The sequence below is a fragment of the Phascolarctos cinereus genome, unplaced genomic scaffold (assembly GCF_003287225.1).
Source record: "Phascolarctos cinereus isolate Bilbo 61053 unplaced genomic scaffold, phaCin_HiC Scaffold_5;HRSCAF=322, whole genome shotgun sequence".
In the NCBI taxonomy this organism is placed as follows: Eukaryota; Metazoa; Chordata; class Mammalia; order Diprotodontia; family Phascolarctidae; genus Phascolarctos; species Phascolarctos cinereus.
This window is the reverse complement of record NW_027555958.1, coordinates 33741387-33758895: the sequence shown is the minus strand read 5'-3', so window position 1 is coordinate 33758895 and position 17509 is coordinate 33741387. Positions and strand designations below refer to the sequence as shown.

General features: G+C 50.4%; 1 protein-coding gene across 4 annotated transcripts in view; it reads right to left on the bottom strand.

The window, feature by feature from the left end:
* Positions 1 to 17509, bottom strand: part of MYO18A (myosin XVIIIA) — a 156386-nt gene that overhangs the window by 125357 nt on the left and 13520 nt on the right. The window lies entirely within an intron of this gene.

Here is a 17509-nt window from a genome sequence, read left to right as displayed (position 1 = left end):
AGTGCAGCTAGCAAAGACCAGGGCCCAGAAAACCTGGAGCAGGCCTCAGGGGACTGGATCAAGGGCAGCTGTGGTGGTTTCCAGACTTCTCCACCCACAAGTGCCAAAGCCAACTTAGAAGATCAGAGGGAAAGGTCTGTCAGACCTGGGTGAGAAAAGAGCATGGTCCAGCCCTGGCCCTAGCACAGCCCCGGGATAGCAGCCACAGCAGCAGCGGCTGCTTCTGGAGCTCTGGTCCCATAGATGGTGGGGGGATCGTGCGGATGATCAGAGGAGGATTGCAGTGATCTGCTTGCTGGAGCTGAGGCAGGATTCTCTTGCTTTGCTTTTGTGTGGATCCGGGTGCCAGTCCTGGGGCATAGCAGAGCTTGGGGCAGCAAGGCAGAGGGAACCCTCCCCTCATTTCCAGGGCAGAGAAGAGTGCTTGTGGCCATTCACAGACCAGACGACAGGCCAGGAGAGAAGTAAACACCTCACCCTTCATCATACCACTTTGGAAGAACTGAAAACTTCCAGGTTCCTAGAGGTATCTCTGAAAACAGCTGCATGAAATCCCTGAAGCTTGAGACAGTACACCCTCCACACTGGAAGCAGACCCCTACCTTAACAACGAGTTAAAAGGTCAAGTAACTGGCTGGAACATGAGCAACCAGAGAAAAAGAAGTCAGACCATAGAATCTTACTTTGGTGACAAAGAAGATCAAAACATACAACCAAAAGAAAACAAAGTCAAAGCTCCTACATCCAAAGCCTCCAAGAAAAATATAAAATATATGAATTGGTCCCAGGCCATGGAAGAAGTCAAAAAGGATTTTGAGAAGCAAGTAAGAGAAGTAGAGGAAAAATTGGGAAGAGAAATGAGAATGATACAAGAAAATCATGAAAAACAAGTCAACAGCTTGCTAAAGGAGACCCAAAAAAATACTGGAAAAAAAAATTACACCTTAAAAAAAAATAGCCTAACCAAAATGGCAAAAGGGTCCAAAAAGCCAATGAGGGGAAGAATGGCTTAAAAAGCAGAATTGGCCAAATGGAAAAAGAAGTTCAAAAGCTCACTGAAGAAAATAATTCCTTAAAAATTAGAATGGAGCTGGAAAGACTTATATGGTCTGACGCTGAGTGAAGTGAGCAGAACCAAGAGGACTTTGTACACAATAACAGCCACGTTACGCGATGACTAATATTGTTAAACTGAATCCTTCTCAGCATTACGAGGATCTAAGACGTCTCCAGAGGCCTCGGGATGGAAAATGCTGTCCATATCCAAAGAAAGAACTATGGAAGTCGAATCGCTATCACTTATTTTTACCTTTTGTTGAGTTTTGTTTCATCTTTCTGACAGTTCCTCCTATTGGTTTTAATTTTTACTTACAACTTCACTAATGTGAAAATATGTTTAATAGGAATGTAAATGTAAAGCCTATATCAGATGGTGCACCATCTTGGGGAGGAAGGGGGAAAAGAAATTTCAACTCAAAAGCATATGGAAGTGATTGTTGATAAATCAAAATAAATTAATAAAATTTTAAAAAAATTAGAATGGAGCAAATGGAAGCTAATGACTCCATGAGAATTCAAGAAATTATAAAATAAAACCAAAAGAATGAAAAAATAGAAGACAATGTGAAATATCTTATTGCAAAAAACAACTGACCTGGAAAATAGATCCAGGAGAGATCATCTAAAAATTATTGGACTATCTAAAAGCCATAATCAAAAAAAGAGCCTAGATATCATCTTTCAGGCAATTATCAAGGAAAACTGCCCTGATATTCTCGAACCAGAGAGTAAAATAGAAATTGAAAGAATCCACCAATCACCTCCTGAAAGAGATCCCCAAAGGAAAACTGCTAGGAATATTGTAGCCAAATTCTAGAGTTCCCAGGAAAAAATACTGCAAGCAGCCAGAAAAAAAACAATTCAAGTATTGTGGAAACACAATCAAGATAATACAAGATTTAGCAGCTTCTACTTTAAAAGATCAGAGGGCTTGGAATATGATATTCTGGAGGTCAAAGGAGCTAGGATTAAAACCAGAAAAGCAAGAAGCACCTACCCAGCAAAACTGAGAGTAATCAATGAGGGGGGAAAATTGACACTCAATGACGCAGAGGCATTGAATGCATTCTTGAAAAGACAGAGCTAAATAGAAAATTTGACGTTCAGATACAGAGGGCCACACTTGAGGATCTAGAGGGCCACATGTGGCCTCAAGGTCACAGGTTCCCCACATCTAGAAGCAGTTCTGGTAGCTGTCTGTAAATCTGGGGAGTCCAGACAAGCCATCTTGGGGAGCCCAGGGCTTGCATATCAGTCTGCAGTCCTTTACTACCTCCTGTTCCTTCCTTCACTAGTGGGCAGAGCAGGTCACTCAAGCTCCCATAGTCATTCCTTTCAACCAGCTCCATAGTGATCATGCATCTGTTTCCATGGTGACAGAGAGAGAGGCAGCATCTGGACCACGGGGAGAAGGAGGAACAACAGGGGAAGAGTCCCAGGCTGCTCGGATAGCAGCTCAAAGGCCCAGCCTTCTGTCTCTCCCTCTGCTGCAAGAGGGTAGCCCTCTTCGGCCAAAGGGAATGGTCCCCTTGGTGGGGAAACACCCACTCCTGCCCTGGGGATGAAGAATGACAGGGGAAGTCATCACATCATAGCCCTTCATTTTACAGAAAAGGAAAGTAAGTCACATGGGCAGTAACAGCAGATTTGAACCCAGGTCCTTGGACTCCAAACTCAGCCTTTGCATTGTATCATAGCATCTTAGATAGGGTTACGAGAAGGCATAATATAACAGACCTACACCCATGAAGCCATCTAGCTCAACCCACTTCATTTTATAAATGAAAAAACTGGGGCACAGGGAGATTAAGTTAATAATTGGCATTTTATATATCAACTTAAGGTTTGCACAACACTTTATAAATATGATCTCATTTCATCCTCACAATAGCCCTGAGATGTGGGGTCCTATTTTTATCCTCATTTTACAAATGAAGAAATTGAGTCACAGAAGTTAAATGACTCACCCAAGGTCACACAGCTGTAAGTGTCTGAGGCTGGTTTCAAACTCAGGTCTTCCTGACTCCAGGCCCAGCAGCTCTGTCCACTGCACCACCCAGCTGGTCCGTGGATTTAAACCCAGGTCTTCCAGACCGAAAGCCCAGCGCTTCATCCAAGAAGCCAGGCTGCCTTTCAGACCATGTCCAGGCTCCCTCCTGTCTCTCACTAACTTCTCTCTCTGCTCTCTCCCCTCTCTCCTCTCTCCCTGCCCCTGCCTTTTTCACCGACTTAAGATGGTCACAGACACAGAGCTAAAAGGACCCTCAGGGGCCTCCCCCATTTTACAGAGGAGAACATGAAGGAGTGGAGATTTTAAGTGATTTATAGGATCATAGCTTTAGTGCTGAAGTGACTCTAGAAAGCTTCTAGTCCAGACTCTTCATTTTACAGGTAAGGAAACTGAGGCCCAGAGGTCAGTGACTTTTCCAAGGTCACCTGGCAATAAGTGGCAGAGGTGGGCAGACTGGCCCCCCTTGCACCCCCCAAATAGCCTGTCTCGTTCCTTCCAGCACCCCCCTCCCTGCCCTCCATGTCTGAGAGCATGCAGAGGTCACAGCGGGCTAGAAATGGGGAAATCACCCTGCCCAGAGCATCCAGACAGTGAGGGAGGAGTGGGGATGTGGCTGCTCCCCAAAGCTCCCTGGTCCAGGGGATTTTCCAGGCCCCAGAAGCAGAGCTGGCATCAAGTTTACCCACGGCCTCCCCCCTCCTTCTGAGCAGCCCTCACTCCTCTCTCCCTGTCCCTGACTCGGTCCCGGTGCCAAGCCCATGCGGGCTCTGCCAGGCCCTTTCAGGACGTCCTCTATTCGCCCTATGCTACCCAGGAGGGATGCGAGGCAGTGCCAGGGTCCGGGGGCGAGAGGCAAACAGGCGAGCGAGGCTGGTCTGCGCAGCTAAGGAGGGCAGGCAGGAGATGCCAGCCAGAGGAGGACAGACCCAGGGGACCAGAGAGCGTCAGCTTCCTTCAAACACCCAGCCTAGAAGGGGGCCTCCTGCCTACCAAGGAGACAGCGCGTTCCCTGGACCCTGACCTTTAGCAGTCAGTTCTGCAGGCTGATCAATAAACAAGCATGACTGTCTACTAGGCAGTGCATGGAGTGCTGTGCCTGGAGTCGGGAAGACGTGAGTTCAAATGCAGCCTCAGACACTTCCTGGCCGTGTGACCTCGGGCAAGTCATTAAATCGGTGTTTGCCTCAATCCACTGCAGAAGGAAATGGCAAACCTTTCCAGTATCCTTGCCAAGAAAACCCCATGGACGAGGTGCCATGGCACACAGAGTCACGAAGAGTCAGCTGTAAATGAACAACTGAACTGTCAGTCCAGGAAGGGGAATGACCCTGGTATCGAGGCTGGAAAGGTAGACTGTTGAGGGACTGACCACAACTGAGGCAGGGCAGGTGAAAGGAGAGCCCCCCCACCCCAATTTAGCTCAAGGGGAAGCTGTAAGATACTTGTCCCTGGCAGATCCCTGGGCAGTTTTTTTTTTTGTTTTGTTTTGTTTTATTTTTTGCTTTTTGGTGTGGCAGTCTGGGTTAAGTGACTTGCCCAGGGTCACACAGCTAGTAAGTGTCAAGCGTCTGAGGTCACATTTGAACTCGGGTCCTCCTGACTCCAAGGCTGGAGCTCTATCCACTGTGCCACCTAGCTGCCCCTATCCCTAGACAGTTCTGCTGGCCCCTGGCACTCAGGATGGGTTAGGGGAGAAATCTGCCATCGGCATAGGCTGAGCAGAAATCCGGGTGCACTGTAGGCTGGCATTGCTTGAACCTGCCCCAACACCAATGACCTGTGCCCTCCTGGAGAGGGCTTCAAGACTTTTCACTTTCTTCACCACCCTACAAGGAAGGCAATGTGGGGGCTGCTGTCTTCTTACAGATGAGGAAACTGAACATCCGAGGTGAAATGACCTGCTGAGGGTCACACAGAGAGGGTCGGAGCCAAAATTCCAACCCCAGACGTCTGACACCGAGGACCCCCTTGATGTCCTCGCTATGCTTTCTCCCACACCCACGTGTGGACGCTCAGATGCCCTCGAGCCAGTGGATCTGAAGATTGGCTGGGCTGCTAACGCTGCTCACAGCTGGCCATGGGGAGGCACCCCTTCCCACGTGCGGGTGCCCCCATCCACCACCTGGCCTGTCAGGCAGAGAAGCCAGGGAAGGAAGGAGTGAATCACCTCCACACCCACTGGGAGGAAGTGCCAAGCCAGGGAGGGAGAGGACAGTGAGTAAGATGAGGGGGCAAAGGACAGAGCGTGCCAGGAAGGGGAACCACCCCCCCCAAGGCCTCAGCCAATGACAGTGCACATTTCTCAAGCCTTCTAGGGATTAAAAAGTCCTTTCTTCACCATAAACCCTTAAAGGTAGATTTATGGGTAGTATTATCCCCATGAGAGGTCAAGTGATTTGCCCAGGGTCACACAAGCTGATAACTTTCAGAGGTGGGACCACAGGGCCTCAGATTTAGAGCTAGAAGGGACATAGAAAACTGAGGCACATAAAAGGTAAGTGACTTGTCCAAGGTCACACAGCTAGTACATGTCTGAGGCTGAATTTGAAGCCAGGTCTTAACTCACAGGATAGCAGATTTGGGGGCTGGAAGGGGTCTCAGAGGCGAACTTATCCCCATCATTTTATCTCATTGCCCCCTTCGCTCCTCCCCTCTCAGGAGGAACTCTGCTCCCCCCCACACACACTCTCCTGGCCCCTATGACAGCTCCCACCTGGAGCCCTGAAATTCCCAGAGACCTGACTCTGATCTGGCCGGTTTGCTCCTCGCCTGCCTGCCGGGGGTCAATGGGAACTGAACTGGAGACCCCCCCCCCCGCCTCCCTGGGCAAAAGTGATGAGCCGTTGCTCTTCTCCCTATCGCACCCCTGCCTGCCCAGGAGCTGTCCCCAGTCTCCAGCTGTAATCTGTTGCTCCGGCTGGGAAAAATCCTTGCTGTGCAGATTCCCATCTTCCAACATTCCGACCCAAAGTTGGCAGGCCGAGAGCCAGGGAGGGGGAGAGGGAAGCAGCAGCCCCTGCCCTGCTGCATTCCAGCCCCTCCAGGACCCAAAGCCGGGAAGGGAAGCACATTCCTCTCTCATCCCAAGGGGCCAGAGGCTCAGAACCATGGCCCACTCCCCCAGATCTGCCTCCCTCTCCAACAGAGACGCCTCTGGGAATGGACCCGGGAGGACAGGAGATCACTCCAGGGAGCTCATTCTCTCACAGACCTGTCTCTCACGAGCCAGCTTGGAGAGGAAGGGTTCCTTTTCCTACCCCAACCCCATTCCAGTAACCTAACCCCTCAACAAAAAACAGGTCCCCCTTCCAAAAAGTCAGAGAAAGCAGGACATGACCACAAGCTACAGACAGGACCAAAACACATCAGGGAGGTGGGGTAAGAAGGGAATTAAAGGGAAGGGAGGAAACCGTAGGAAGGAGACACAGGACAGAGAGAGAACAGAGAAGACTGTCTCTGCTTTAGAAGTGACATGATTGAAGGCTGCCTCCCTCCTTCCCTGACTTACTAGTTGGTTGACATGGAGAAGCCACTGAGCTTCTCTGACCCTCAATCTCTTCATCGAAAAAGTGCTTGGAAGAGACTAGCTCTTATCATTATTCTGTCTCTCACCAAAGTGGCGTTGGAGGTGTATCTGAGACATACCATAATCCAGGGAGAGAGCTTAGCACCAGGAGAAGACACCAGGGAGGGGAAAGTCTAGACTGGTACTAAGGCATAGGAGAGGGAAAGTAGAGGCTTATGGGGTGTAGAACGGACCAGGCGCAAGCATCCATCCATTTATTCATTCAACAAACATTTATTGGACACGAGGTGCCATGCTAGGTCATAGGTGGGATATAAAATGTATTAAGATTTAAGTAGATTAACCTCCAAAGAGATTACAATCAAGTAAGAAATATAAGATACACACACCAAGAGGTCATCGCCTATGATACTAGGCACCAGACTAGGGCAATCAAGAAAACCTGGATTCAAATCCTACCTCAAATAATCCATTTGCTGGATGACCCTGGAAACATCAATTCACTTCTCTGGGCCTCATTTCTCTTATCTGTAAATTGAAGGGATTGGCTGCTAAGGCCTCTTCCAGTTCTAAATCTATGATCTTATAAATCACTTAGCCTTCCTGGGCTTCAATTTCCCCATCTGTAAAATGAGAGGGCTGGTACAGAGGTCCCTTTCAGCTCTATCATTCACTTAGCCTCTCTGGGACTCAGTTTCCCCATCTGTAAAACGAAGGTGCTGGCCCAGCTTCCCTCTGAGCGCCTAATCTGATCCCATGGCCCACCTAGGTAATGAACCAGCTCTTAGGCAGATGCGAATCTCTCCTCTATTTATAAAGACATCCAGAGAAGATCCCCTCAGTCTTGCTCACTCACCCATGCCTGGGCCTCCTAATCCTATTGGCAGGTTTTTATATATAGCTCATATGAATTCCTTCCTTTGCCGTCTCATCACCTTTTCTGGTTCTCAGGAGAAACATGAAATGTTAGGGCCACCAGAGACCTCTAACATCACCTGATCCTGCCTCTTCATTTTCTAGAAGGTCAAAGGAGCTGTCAAAGCCTCTGCCTCCTCTCCAAGGATGGAAGAAAACACTGACCCACATAAAATGGGCCCCAAACCCAAGACGGCCAGGCCTCTGACCTGACAGCCCGGCCTTTACTTAGACAGAACAACTCAACATTCTCTATCCTTCAAGGAGACCTCCAGAGGGGAAGTGACTTGCTGAAGGTCACACAGCTGACAATCAATCAAAAGTCATTTATTAAGTGCCTACTGCATGCAGGGAACTGTGCTAAGTACTAGGGACAAAGTCAAAAGTGAAAGCTCCTGCCTTCAAGGAGTTTACATTCTACAAAGGGAGAAAATATGTACATATGTAAATAGATACAAGAAAACAAAAGAAATACAAGATGATTGGGGTTAGGGGAGGGGAATGAGGGGAAGTTATAGCAGCTGGGGAGGAGGCCGTGGGGATAATCATGGCAGAGCCTGGCCTTTCACAACCCAGCCGTCCTGACTTAAGGCTAGGATTTTTCCGGAAGACACTACAGATGAGACCAAGGGTTAACCCTACTCTGTCCTGTACCTGGCGAGGAGACTGAGCTTTACAAACTAGCCCTCTCTGCTCTCTTCCCATTGGAAGGGAGGGGAAGGGAAAAAGCAGAGAATGGGGACCAGGTAAGAATAGAAAAGGGAACCTTGACCGGAGAACCAGAGAAGAAACCAGGCAGGCATTTCCAAGATGGCGGCTCAGTCGGAGAGTCCTGGGGAGAAGAGCAAGAGACTGGAGGAGGAGGAGAGGCCCAAAGCTGGGGCGTCTAAGCCCTATCTTTATTTCTGTTCCATGGATTTGCATTTGTCTCTGATCCAAGGAGCAGAGCAAAGCAGATGAGGGGACCAAAGCTTAAGTCAATCAACCAACAAGCATGTATTATGCACCTGCTGTGTGGGTACTATGAATCAGTGCACCAGTGAAGAAGCATTTATTATGTACCTATTATGTGTCAAATACAGTTGTAGGCACTGCAAATAAAAAATGAAAATACAACAGTCTGAGCCCTCAAGGGACTTACATTAAAAATTAATAATAATCTAGGCCTTGCCATTTTATTTGGATTTGGGATGTACAATGGGGTAAACAACAGGGACACATCTAAGCAGATTCAAAATAGATCGAGGGTAATTTGCTGGGAGGGGAGGTGGGGGAATGGCAGGGCCTGGTAGCTGGGGCAGTCAGGAAAGGCTTCATGGAGAAGGCAGCGTTCAAGCTAAGCCGGGAGTTAAAAGACTCAGGTTCTAATCCCAGGTCTAGCTGTTACTCCCTGTAGGACCAGTCTTTCCACCTCCATGGGCCTCACCTTCCCTCCCCATAAAAGGAGAGGCTTGGATCAAGTGAGTACTTCGAGCTCAGACTCCTACGAGTCTATGAGGCCTCCAGAAGTCCCCAGTTCCCAGGGACTTGCTGGTAAAAACGGGAACCAGGCCACAGAGCCGGGTCTTCTCCGTTTTCCAGGGCACCCTGCATCTCTAAGGATAGACCTAGGATGGGGCTCTCCCTGCCCCAAATGGGTGGTCTAAGAAGAGGGAGGTTCTTAACCTGGTTTGGGTCCTGGACCCCTCGGGCACAGCCTAGGGACCCCTTCTCAGAAGCAGGTTTTTAGATGCATAAGATAAAATATGTTGGCTTAGAGAGAAACCAATTACACGGAAACACAGTTATCAAAATAGTTTTCAAAAGAAGTTCACAGACCCTGGGTTAAGAATCCCGGGCTTAGGGGCAATCCCGGGTTCTTAGGGGAGGGGGAAGTCTGCAGAAGGGCAGATGGGGGTAGGGGGAGGGCCCATGGGGAACAAGGTACAGGCAGCTACTGAGGTCTCTGCTTCCTCCCCAAGCACTGAAGAAAACATTCCCCGACCAAAACGGGGCCCCAAACCAAAGAAAACCAGGAATCCTAGCTGCCTCACACCATCCCCTTTATTTAAATAGAACAACACAGCCTTCTCCAAGCACAACACCCACCAGCCCCAACCACAAGGAGTCCAGGAGAGGGGCAAGTGTGGGCAAACCTCACCTCCTCCTCAGAGCCACGCTAGGTCAGGGTAGGAAGCTAATGGCCCTGCCCACGGGCTGGGGCCTGGTGTCAGTCCCCCCGACACACACACACTCACACACATATCCCTCCACTCTCACACACACTCACAGACACTCACACTCTGGAGCATCCCTCAATCCCTCTCCTGCCCAAACCCCCTACCAGATCCAAGAACTACCAGGTCACTCCTTCTGTAGACATTCCCCTTTCCTATGTCAAAGTTATCCTGGCCTAAAGGTGGGTTTTGGGTTGGGTTTTTTTCTTTTTGGGGGGTTGGGGGAGTCAGCGACTCAGTGCAGAGGGGTAGCCCGAGCCCTGTTGGCAGGCAGAGCGCGTGCTTGTGGTTTCTCGGAAACACTGCAGTGATTTGCAGCATTTTTAAAATACTTGCCTTCCCACCCCCCCAAGCCCAGGCCTTTGCATATCTGGTATTTTCCAGAACCATTTCAATGTAAATAAAGGAGATTAGGAGGGAGCAGAGGGCAGGGCTGCCCAGGGGACATTGGGAGCAAACCACAGTGGGTATACTACCAGGGAGCAGGGACAGAGGTCAGCCCAGGCCCAACCCCCACGCTGGGGCTCCCAACAGGGCCAGCCAACAGGAACCAGTGTTCCAGCCTCACCCCCGCCCAGCCAAGGCCGGTGTTGCCCAGGCACTGCGCCCATCACCCACAGGTTGGGCTGCCAGGGGTTCTTGGTACAGCCACAGTCAGGGGCAGCAGCTCTGTGGGGTCCCCGGGGAGTAGAGACGATAAAGCCGGGTACAGCAGGGGTAAGGATGTCCACCAGACACCCCCTCCACCCTCACTCCTGAGAGATAAACACTTGGCAAAGCTCCCGATGGTCACTTATGAGTAACTTCATGCCTTTGATATATATATCTCCAAGTCTGACTCAACTAATGGCAGTCAGTAAGACCTGGATTCAAATTCTGCCTCATCCATTTACTAGCTATGTGACCCTGGACAAGTCACTTAACTTTTTGGTCCTCAGTTTCTTCATTTAAATTATAAATGAAGCAGACTGGACTGGGTGACCTCTAAGGTCCCTCCAGCTCTAAAACTGGAGCCTTTGATCCTCCTACCCACTCACCAAGAGGACTTCCCAAACTCTCCCACTTCACCATCACAAGCTGGGCCCTGATTCCCAGGCTTGCACACTAGACCTCTCCAATGCCAGAGGTGCCTGGAGCTTTGGCACAAGATATGTCTAAAATTTCCTGTTTAAAAAAAAAATCAGAGGTTCATTTGGAGTTAAATTAGGAACAGAAGCATTCCAAAGCGCTGAGAATACAGCACCCAACCCGTTAGAGCAGGGAGCCATTAGGAACCTCCCCCCATCCCCTCAACTGCCAAGCACCCTGAAGCTCCTACATCAGGGAGCTGGAGAATACTGACCTTCCCCCATCCAAAAATCCTGCTGGAGGTCACTTTTGGACAGTACCAATATGCCTGGCAGATCCCTACCTGGGCACTTGGGCACCTAGGCATCTAGGCACCTGGGCACCTAGGCATTTAGGCACTTGAGCACCTGGGTACCTGGGCACCTGGGCATCTAGGCACTTGAGCACCTGGGTACCTGGGCACCTAGGCACCTGGGTACCTGGGCACCTAGGCATTTAGGCACTTGAGCACCTGGGTACCTGGGCACCTAGGTACCTGGGCATCTAGGCACTTGGGCACCTAGGCATCTAGGTACCTGGGCACCTAGGCATTTAGGCACTTGGGCACCTAGGCATCTAGGTACCTGGGCCTTCTACCTCAAGAATGGAAAAGGCCTCTAGGGTAGGGAGCCTTGGAACCACTCCCATCTCTTCCCAGAAAAAAAGCACCCAAGGCTTATCTCTCACCTGTAGGGCCTTAATCAGGAAGCCTAGAGGCAAGAAGAAAGGGGGGAACAAGGACACAGAAGGGTAAGGCTTAGGGAACTCTACCCAAGCCCCACCCCCCCTGCCTTCTTTTCTAGAGCCAAAGGAAAAAACCTCCAACACCTTTCCTGTAGGCCCATGAGCAAGTCTGTTCACTTTTCTGGGACTCAGTTTCCTACTCCGTAAAACGTGGAGGTTAGACCAGAAGGCCTTTGAGGTCGCTTCCAGCTCTAAATCTGAGATCTAAGAATAGGAGCTCCGGAAGTTCGGGGGGGGGAAGGAAAGGAGAAGAGGACAACGGGAGTTATTCTGGTAAGCTCCGACCCTCCAATGAAAGGCAAGGAAAGGTGGGCGCTGTAGGTGAATCAGGCTCAGCTCCTCCCAGAGTGACTTTCCTCCAGCCTTGGCCTCCTGGAATGACCAGGAAGGTCAGCTCTGGGAGACAGCACATAGGAGGCCAGGCCTGCTGGCCAGATTCATCCCTTAGCCCTGTGGGAGGCTCAGGGTTCGCCTCTGTTCCTCATCTCCCAGGATAGATCTTGGGAGGATGAAAATAGCAAGAAATAGTATGTCTCCCCTACCCCCACTCCCTTAAGCACCCCTATTGCTGGAGCCAGGCCCTGGTGCCCAGGTCACCTTCTAATCCTGCTCTCTCCAGCCTCCATGCTGTCATCTAGAGTGAGGACCTAGAAGGAGGAACTTTGTGTAACTCTTATGATCCTCACCTGTACCAGTGTCCACTCCAGTCTCATTAGACAAAGGAAACAGAGTCACAGCTGTAATTAAGGAGGGCCACTGGAACTTTAGCCCAGGGCACTGAAGCACAGGGGGCACTGATGGTACTTGTATTCCTTCAGAAGATGGAAACAAGTGAGCAACACAGCACCCCGGGGGGGGGGGCTCCTCCCTGGCACAGTCTGACTTGGTGGTGGTAACTGTGCCCTCCGCAGGACCAGCCCTGATGCAGGCCAAGGCTGGTACCCTGGGGTTTCTCTCCTCACAAGGACTTGAGTCTTGAAAGTCAAAAGGTTTTCTCCCTGGCCTCAAATGACTCTATCTAAAAAAAAGCTGACCTGAAAGAAAGAACGCTCCACCTTCACACTACCTTAAACCCTGCACCTAACTGGGGGGATGGCTTGGGGAATAAAATATTGATATATGAGTATAACAGAACATTATTGGGCAATAAGAAATTATAAATATGAGTAAATCAGAGAAACATGGGAAGATTGCCTTGAACTGATACAGAACAAATTAAGCAGAACAGTACGTGCAGAAATTAAAAAGATTACTAAAAGAAAGTCACATGGTGGGGGGGAAGTATTCTGGCACCACTTGTAGACATAGAGAGGTCACTGTATCAGCCAATTGTGTTTTGTTTTTTTTTTCTTTGTCACAGGGAATCTAGAGATGTTTCCCTCCCATGACTGTACTGTAAAGATAAAAGTGAACAGTAAATTATTTTTAATCTTAAAAAAAAAAGAATGCCCCAAATCACTAATAAGAGGGAAGATGCCAATCAAAACAACCCTGGGGTTTCACCTCACACCCAGAAAACTGGCAAAGATGGCAAAAGGTGGGAGTGGTCAATGCTGGAAGGGCTGTGGGAAGAGAGGCACACTAGCACATTGTTGGTGGACCTGTGAATTAGTACAATTTTGGAAAGCAATTTGGAATTAGGAAAATAAGTTTTTGACCCAGAGATTCCACTACCTGGCATTTGCCCCAGTGAGGTCATTGAGCTTTTTTTTTTTGTTAAAAGGCTTCATATAAACCATAATATTTGTAGCAGCATTTTTTTTTAATGGTAGCACAGAACTCAGACAAAGTAGATGCCCATTGATCGGGGAATGGCCAAACTATCGCCTGTGTTAAACAAAACAACAAATACGCTGAACGCAGAGAAACAAGGAAAGATTCAGCAGCTGGTGGAAACAAGTAAGCTGGGCCAGGAAAACCAGATCCCAGGGATATCCCCCAGCGTAGGTGGGTGACCATCACGAAACAAGAGAAGACTGAGACGGCAAAATTTAATAATAGTTAACATTTACATAGCACCTACCACGTAGCAGGCGCTCCAAAGCCAAGTGCTTTACAATTTTAACTCATCTGATCCTCACAACAACCCTGAGAGGCTATGACCCCCATTTTGCAAATGAGGAAACTGAGGCAGACAGCGGTTAAGTGGCTTGCCTAAAGTCACACAGCTAGTAAGTGTCTGAGGCCAAATTTGAACTCAGATCTTCCTGACTTCAGGCCTGACTCCATTCACTACGTCATCCAGCTGCCTAGCTAGGTGTTTGGGGAACACTGCCTATATTGCAAAATTTTTTCAGTTTGCTGGGGGTTTTTTCCTACTTTCTTTGGTTGGATGGGAGGGCTGTCTGGGAGAAGGGAAGTCAGGGATATGTGTAGGGGGAGGTAAGGAATCTAGGTTACAGAAAAGCAAAAAATACCAACAAAAACTAATTTTTAAAAGAAGCTGATTTGCGGGTACTTGCCCTGGGAGTCCAGAACAACTAGTTTGGGCTCTGAACAGTTATTTCCACCCCCACCCCCAGCTATAGATGTTCATGACAAAACGTCCTAAAGGCATTTTGGAAAGAGGAAGTGGTTTCAGTTAGGGGTAGTGCTGGCTCACTTATAAGCCTGTACAACTTATATGGCCAGTGCTTACCAGTGAATGAGCAGGGCACAAGAGAAACAGACAGAGAGACAAAGACCGCTTTGGGTATACGTCAGGCTTGCTGCTCCCTGGGCCATCTGGGGAGACCCAACAACAGCCCGACGCTCAGCTCTGGGTCAAGGGAGGGCAGAGCTGTCTAGGGGACTCCCCTGAGTCAGGCTCTGGGTGGCTGCCGGGAAGGGTCCCTGTGGGGATCGGGAGCTGTCAGGGTGCTCCGCCCAGGAGCCAGGGCCCTGACAGCCTGGGGAAGATGGACAGATGGGAAGACTCTAGTTCTCGGCATAGAAATTAGAGTAGGTCTGCCGGGGGGGGGGGGGGAAGGAAGAGGAGGAGGGGAAGAGGAGGAGGAGGAGGAGCCACACTCTGGGACTAGCCCATGTGGGCCTGCCAGGTGGTAGATGGGATTGCCAGGGTCACCTGTCCCAACTCATCCCCCTTCTCCCCGCCTAGGTACTCTCACGCCCAAAACCTGCCCAAGGCGCCCACCCCCCTCCTTCATCTGGCAGGAAGGAGCCAGGACACTTTCTAGTTAGAGATAGCACAGTACACTGGAAAGATAACAATAGATTAGGAGAGTCACAGAACCTGGGTTCAAATCCTGATGACTCTGCCACTTACTCCCGGTATGACCTCAGGTAAGGCACTTAGCCTCAGTTTCCTCATCCATAAAAGGAGAAGGTTGGGCCTCAGAGGCCCCTTCCAGCCCCGTTTTTAGGATCCTATTTCTTGGGGTTATGTCAAAGAGTGACTGCAGGCACGTGGCTTCTCCCCACTTCTTCCCAAGTCCTACCTGCTCACCCGCAGGCAGGAGCCACCTTGGGCACCAGCTGGCTCTGCCCTTCCCCCAGAGGCCTCTTGCAAGCCGATGCTGCAGAGACATTCGCCCTGGCTCCGTGCCCACCTGCTCCTATACCACATCTTAGATTTCCCTGGGGATGGGAGGGTTTTTAAATTCCAGGCAGTTGCAATATGGGAAAACGGTAGAACATGGAGGAGACGGGTTAGGTGGCCTCAGTATGCCAAGCCATGCCCATCGACATAAAGGGAAGAAGCAGCAGCCCGGGACCAGCAGGGCCCTGAGCAGAAAGGATGCTAGGATGCTGGCTTCCGAGGCTGCCTATGCCAACCCTCCTCTTTTGACAGAAGAGAGAGGTGAAGTGACTTGACCAAGGTCATACAGGCAGATCCTATGAAACTCTGGGCCTCAGTTTCCTCCTCTTTAAAAATAATTCGACTGGGTCATAGAGGCGGCAGTGACTGCAGCTGGAATGGACCTAGGAGCTCATTTTACAGATGAGGAACCTGAAAACCAGCAACATGAAGTGATTTGCCCAAGATTGTATATATAGGATTTGAACCCAGGTCTTTTGACTTCAAAGCCAGGGATCTTTCCACTGGACCACCCAAGCCAAAAGGCCAAGACAAATACCCTTAGGGATCCTCAAGAATGCCAGAAATGAGGGGCAGCTAGGTGGCGCAGTGGATAGAGCCCTGGAGTCAGGAGGAACTGAGTTCAAATGTGGTCTCAGAGTACTGTGTGACCCTGGGCAAGTCACTTAACCCCAGTGGCCTAGCCAAAAAAAAAAAAGAAGAAGAAGAATGCCAGAAATGCCTCTTCTCCTATGTGTTAGACAGAATTCAGCCTGAAAACAGAGGACTGGATAGACACCTGTCACGGTTCCCCCTCCAGCTCTGCCATGGATTAAGGAGGAAGCCATCACTAGAGGGCCTTAACATCACTCCTCACATTGTATCTAGGGCCATCTGAGTCCTACCCTGGATCCCACCATTCAAAGCAAGGTCATATGAGCATACATTTTGAGTTGGAAGGGGACTAAGAGGTCATCAAGTCTAAACCACTCCCCCCCCCTTTTATAGATGAAGAAATTGAGTCCCAGAAAGATAAGGTGATTTACTCAGGGCTGGGATAGTGTCTGAGGTGGGATCTGAACCCGGGTCATCGAGCTTCAAAGTTCACCAAGCCATGCCGCCTCTTAGATGACGGCAAGACTCCGCTCCCCTCTTCCGACCCCCGTGCCTCTCACTGACTCCTCTCCCTCCCCGCAGCTGGCAAAGCTGCCTGGATTCCAGCCGAGCCCAAAGTCCCGGGTCCCTCGCAGCGGTTCTGCGTGACGCTGTATCTACCACCTCCCAGGCCTCGAGGTCGGCTGGCTGCCCTCGGCATCCGTTTCCCCACCGAGGAGAGAGAGCTGGGGTCTTGCCTCTCCCTACTTCCTTAGCATTTCCTCCCACTCCCAGGACCAGAAACATCTGCTGGTTCAATCAGGGCTCCCGGCTGGACTGTGGGCAGGTCACCAGAGGCTGATTCTAGAGGCAGACAGGCCGGCCTCAGGTCGTCCTGTCCACTCCTCTGCCCCTGGGCCAAGTGCCCCCAAGCAGACAAGAGGGGGGCCCCAGGAACAGGGAAGCCAAGGCGCCTCTGGTGGCCTGTGCTGTCGGGAAAGCTGAGCCTCACTGTCCCCATCGAGGCCAGGCCCTTTCCTCTAGGGCTGCCACGAGCAGCCAAGCCATGCTGGGAAGGGCCACGCTTAGCACCTCCTCAGGACACCGGCCTTTTCTTCTCCCCGAAGGGTTTACAAAGACTCTCTGAGGAACATGGAAAAATGGGGCAGATCTTAATGCCAGCACCTGTCAGCTGATACTTTCTCCACCACTGTTCCACACCCCTTAACTTGAGACATCTTCAGTCCTAAACAGCTGATCTCTCCTAGAGGTGTTGTGGGACAGCATGGTACAGTGGGAAGAAGGCTGGCTTCCGAGGCAGAGGACATGGGTTCAAATCCTGACTTTGCCACTTACTGCCTGTGTGACCTTGGACAAGTCACTGAACCCCTCTCAGCCTCAGTTTCCTCACCCGTTAAATGAGGAGGTTGAACCAGGTGGTCCCTGAGGCCCCTCTCAGCGCCAGGTCCTCTCATCCTATGCCTCTCCCCAGATCACTGAGCCAGAGGATCCCACAGCCAAGACACTAAGACGTGAGAATGACCACTTCCCATTTCTAACCCAGGTGGACAAACTACTTTTCTCACAATAACCCTGAGGAAAAAATTCCATGAGGAAAATCTGGGGAGAATTACTGTTCCCAGTTCTCGGGCTCAGAGGAAGCCAAAGACTTTGTCAGGGAGACGCAGCAAGACGCACTGAGGCCAAGGGCTCTCCCCCACTAGACGGAGCCGGCCGACGCTCTGGCTACTGCCCTGAGGAGGCTCCAGGACCAGGCTTGATCTGTCCAGGGAACGTTACAGGACGTGCCCCAGCCCAGC